We start from the raw sequence: 5,539 nt of genomic DNA on the forward strand, positions 1-5,539 counted from the left end.
ATGTAAGAGATAAGCGGTAGCTAGAACTTTCCACAAGGCGGAGTCCAGCGTCAGTCAGTTAGTGCCATGGGCCTGTCAAAAGGTGCCTCATGCAATCACACCACCGCACGTCACCTAAGCTATAAAAGGAGCCTCCACCTGATCATCAGGGTCATTTCTGCGTCTAATGGACTCAGAACGATTTACGGCAGATTATTAAGGACACAGCTTGGCCTTTGGAGTGGCCAACCGAAGGAGGACGCAGAGACCCGCCTGATCCCGGCAACCTGAAACCCCAGAAACCACTCACCAGCCAGGTTCATTGGTCTCGCGCACCATTAGGGCGCATGAGGCGTGGTGAGTTCTAGCCGCTGCGCGGCTACGTTAATAGTCGCTAATAAAAGCTACCAAGCCTGTTCACTGTTCTCTCGCCTATTCGTGATCTGTGGTAAGCCCAACCAGGGAAAGATCCAGCAACATGGCGTCATGAACAGGATGGTCGGCTGCAGATCATGATAGGGACGACCAGTCACTGTGTCAGGTTTGTCCTTGGGCATCTGGCCATTGGATGACCAGAAGCTCTGATGAACTGTGGGGTCATTTACAGTTTCACCAGGCCCCCAGCCACGCGGATAACAATGGCACCCAGCCGTTCTGTGTGTGGCATCAGTCCAACCCCCGGCGCCCCTGGGAAGTTCGCTTAACGGGCCGAGCACTAGGGTGTGTGCTGAGGGACTCGAATGTGTCATTTGCTGTCCCGTCAAACCAAGATGTCCCTGATGCTTGTGTAGCGGTAGCCAAAGAGCTTCCCTCGGGTGACCAGCAAGATACTGACCCCTCTCAGGATTGGGATGCTTTCACGAAAAAAGTAGTGGCTCTGACAGGCGAGAAGCGCTGTACAGAAGAGGTGAATCTTTCTCAGTTTGTTATCCCCGGCGGCGCAAGTCATCGGAGGTTACGGGGAGTCTTCACTGCTGTTAGGGGAATAAACGATAAAAAAAAGGGGAAGAAAGTGGAGTGCTTGCATGTGTGTTTAGAGGCTTTTGCGGCCACGCTTGGGCGCCTTAACAATTATGAAATGGCGCTGATCACCATCAGCTGCGCGGCGAAAAGAAATGACCCTCCCTCTGGCGGCAGCCATGAGCACAACGTCTTTGAGCTGTTACCTGCCACAGCAACGGCACCGCCTACTACTCCTCCCCCACCACCTTATCCGGAAGGGAAGGAGCTGCCTTCGGTGGTGACGCCGCTTTACCCACCCCTCCCTGACCCAGGGGGCAGGGCCCAAGCAACGCCTCCTACGGACACCACTTCGCCAATGCCCGGCCTCTTGCCGATCCCTCCGCTCCAAGCCCAGCCTGTCGAGATAGTAAAGACTCGGCAAGATGGAGATGGGAATCTCATTACTGAGCGGACCACCCAAGATCGCGACCACGGTGAGATGAACGAGCTTATTAACAGGATGGCAAGACAAGAAAATGAAACCCCGGCCCAGTGGCTTGGATGATTAGTATTGGAATATGGCTATGAGACACTCAGCCAGCGGGAAGCCATCGGTCTTGTTACGCATGGAAGTTTCAGTTTGGGACTCCTTCCTGGTTCGACTGTCCTGGAAACTGACAACACACCGTGGCCTATCTCCCTCTCAGCCTTGGTTGCCAGTGCAGTACATGAAAAGCCACACCAAGTCCACAAGGGAGCTCAACCCATTCACGCCCCACATTCGCAGCCATTCGTCAATGCCCTCGCAGGAGCTGTTTATCTCTCCTTACCCAAGCGGCGGATCACAGCTTCACACACGCCTCTCACGACACCAGCACATTCCAGTGGCAGCACCGAGAGTTCCCATGAACTCGCCGATTCAGCAACAATGCCCACCCGTGGTGGGGGACCGTCCTTTCCTTGGCGACTCCTTAACACATTCACTGGAATCAGCGATGATGGCGGTCCAGAAATTACGCGTACTTCACAGACACCAGTTGTTCGTCACGACCCGTGGCCACAGAGACATTGTAAGGTTCCCCTTCAACTTGAGATCCCTCCAGCGATCCTTCAAGCTACGATTGATATTTACACTGATAACCTGGAGATGGCGGAGCTCCAAACCAGCTCTCTTCATAATCAACCCCTCTCGTCACTGTACCGCTTCCAGCATCGGCGACGTCAACAGCAACGGCGTGGAAAACCAGAACTAGTGTGTGCGATAGAAGTCACCCCAGTAGCGACTGCTGCACATCGCAAAGAGGAACGCCAAACACTGAACTCTACGCAAGGAGTCCCACGTCGTTACCCTGAGTGTACACCTGAGGAGCGTGCCTGTTTTGGGTTCCTGCTAAATCAAGCAGGCATAAAAAAGGAGGTCCTCAGGAATTTAGATGATGACACCCAGAAGCAACTGGCAACTCAACTGGGATTTCAGTTCCCACGAAAACCAAAAAATGAGTAGGGGCAGACGCCGGCCATGAAAAGGAAGACGTCCACCAACGAAATGAGTTGAGAACCCTATCATCTTCAGATCAAAATTTTGGTGAAGCTTCTTGCTTACCCATTAGCACTCGACAACTAGATCCCTGCCCCTATGCTACCATTCCCGTCATCCATCCCCCCACGGGAGAACGAACTCCAGTGTGCTTTTTGCTGGACACTGGAGCAGAAATCACCGTAATCGACTCCACCGTCCCGAACCGACCCACAAACCACATAATTTATGTAGCTGGCGTCAACACCACCTCCACAGCTCCGTTGGTTAAGGTACGTCTCGGCGACCCACCCATAGTCATCGAGGCTGTCTTAGGCAACCAATGACTCCTAGGAGTGCACAAGATACGTGTCTTAAACCTGAAAAACAAAGTTTGCAGCGTTCTCCCAGTTCGCACCTCAGCGACGGGACTACCACCCCCATACATACCTCGACTCAAGATCCCTACAGTTGCCCCATGGAAATAGGTTCCCATACAGACCAAGCCTCAGCTTATTCCATCGCTAATCACCCTCTTAGACCACCTCACCGCCGAAGGGAAAATAGAACCGATACTTCATAGCCGCTTTGTGTCCCTCGGCTGGGGAATACTGAAACCGAAGAATCCCACCGAAGCCCGCTTGGTAGTAGATTATCGCCAAGCCAACAGGCGTTCTGACCTCGTTCAACTAGTACCAGTGAAGACACTCCCAGACATCCAAGCCAACATTCTCGCAACTATGGCTCGCGGAAGTTGGTCCAACATGTTCTTTAGTCTCCCTCTTAATGACGAAGGTGGAATCTTATGTATGGGAGTACAAGGTCGTATTTACTGTTGGGAAGTTTGCCCTCAAGGGTATTCCAACTCACCCGCCTTAGCCACGCAAGCCATGAACAGCTCGTTGCGACGCTTTAAGAACCCCGATGATGAAGGCAGTACCCAGGTATTCAACTATGTTGATGACATCTTAGTGTTGGGAAGTAACCCTGGGGACATCGAGCTCACTGCTAGTGAACTAGTTGACCATTTACGCCTGGAAGGGTGGGAGGTCAACATTGCAAAGTCAAACCTTGAACCATCTGTCACGTGCATGTTTCTTGGAACAGAACACACACAAGGAGGCTGTGTAACGTCTCCCGCTTCTGTCCCAACTCCACCGTGGAATATCAGCTCAGATATGTCTCCTACACCAAAACAAGCTCAGCAGTTTTTGGGGCATATCAACTGGTTCTGGGATCATATCGCACCTGAGCACTTACCTGCCTTGAGCACACTCCAGAGTCGATTGCGTAAGAAAGTCGCCAAGCACCAGTCGTGGACGCAACGTGACAACCATCGCATCCAAGCCCTGACTGATTCTGCTACTACTACCTCGCTAGTACCTTTTGGACCTACGACACCGCTTCAACTTACTGTTGGGTGGACACCCACTCACTTGTGGATCACAGCCCACACTGCCGATGGGAAGCCGGCAATTTTCCTCAACCGAGCCCTCCATAAAGAACAACATCGCTACGGTCACCTAGGCAAGCTATTGTTGGCTTTTCGCCTCACACAGGAACACAACCTACATCATGGGAGTGGAACACTAGCCGCTCCCGCTGTCACGTTGCTCCCCATCATCGATCCCGAGCGGACTCCGAGCGACTTCCACGGAACAGCGGCAACATGGTATACCTTAGCCACAAGTGGTCACTACGCTTGGGTAAATTGGATGTACCGCAACAGTGCAACAGTCACCCTGAACCCTGAGCAGCGTCCAGTGTTACACGGTACTTCCCTTCCCAGCTACGTCGCTAGTGACGGAACCTCCTGATTTGGAGGGGGGCATGCTTGGAAGTGCACCCTCTGTGGTAAGAGCTCCATAACATGGATTAACCCCCCTGGCCAAGCATTGGCTAATGCACCAACACCTACGAATTCCCAGGAGATGGAGCTAAGAGGACCCAAAGCGGCATTGTCACACATCGCCAACGTTCACAACCAGAATCTTACCCCAGTCGTTTTGGTACTCGACTCACAATGGATTTGTAGCATGCTTACGGGCACGGCCGAACCCGAACAATACTCGGATGAATGGGACGATATCTTCACCATCATCGAGTGCATGCAATACCCGCCAATGGTTCATCATACCCGGTCTCATCAAAACGATACAGACCCACTCCACACAGCAGTTGATGCAGACCTGTCTCTAGGCCCAATGCTAACAGAGGAGTTCACTAGCATTCACACCGCTGAGCGCCAGATCGGTAGCACAGCGGATGCAGGAACATCCAGAAAACCCGTGGGCGATAAATATCTCAAGTGGTTACACGACATGTGGGGACACCCAGGAATATGAACCTCCGTAAATCGATACCGCAGTATCGGAGGGTGGAAACGCTCTGCTTGAAATGGCCTATCAGGCCCCCGAGACTGGGAACGCATCACCAAAGCTTGTCAGCAATGCACCCGGATTAAACCCCAGAACCACAAGTTTCTCAAAGGAGCTTACAACTCCAACCAGTTCCAATCTGGAGCCTTCTGGCAGGCTGATTTTGCAGGACCTTTGCCAGGAGCCCGTCAATATCCTAAGGCACTGGTTGTCGTCAACCTCGGATCCCGTATGATTGGTGTTATTCCAATGACCAAAACGGATGGACCCCCTTGTGTCCAGGCCTTCTTACAGCAGTTCTCGCGGTGGCAGATACGCGCAGAAGTTCAGACTGACAGAGGACCCCTATTTAACAGTTGCTGCATTCAACAGTTCTTTACCACCCACAACGTCCATCATCATATGCATTTGCCGTATCATCTGTAATTGAACGGCATTGTAGAGTGAACGATAGGCAAGCTAAAGCGTAAACTCCTCTTAACTCTCCAACGCACTGACTTCAAGGGCTGGGACCGCATATTACCTGAAGTCCTAATCAACTTAAATGCCGACAAAGCCCCTTGGGCCGCGCGTACCCTCCAAACTCGAAAAGGATGGCAGCCGAACTTTAAACCTGGAGACCTCATATGGGTTGCCTTTCCCACTCCAACGCCCACCAAATATCCACCCGTGTTCCCAGGCGAGATTATCAAAGCTACAGCCCTAGCCCATACTTACAAGCTTC

At 52.3% G+C, this 5,539-nt stretch overlaps 1 long non-coding RNA gene across 1 annotated transcript in view; it reads left to right on the top strand.

The window, feature by feature from the left end:
* Window positions 1–5,539, top strand: part of LOC109321545 — a 13,302-nt gene that overhangs the window by 4,643 nt on the left and 3,120 nt on the right. Inside the window, exon 2 of the long non-coding RNA XR_002104081.1 lies at window positions 3,557–3,564. This is a non-coding gene — a long non-coding RNA (uncharacterized LOC109321545). The remainder of the gene's footprint in view (window positions 1–3,556; window positions 3,565–5,539) is intronic.

The sequence above is a fragment of the Crocodylus porosus genome, unplaced genomic scaffold (assembly GCF_001723895.1).
Source record: "Crocodylus porosus isolate Cpor-Errol unplaced genomic scaffold, CroPor_comp1, whole genome shotgun sequence".
In the NCBI taxonomy this organism is placed as follows: Eukaryota; Metazoa; Chordata; order Crocodylia; family Crocodylidae; genus Crocodylus; species Crocodylus porosus.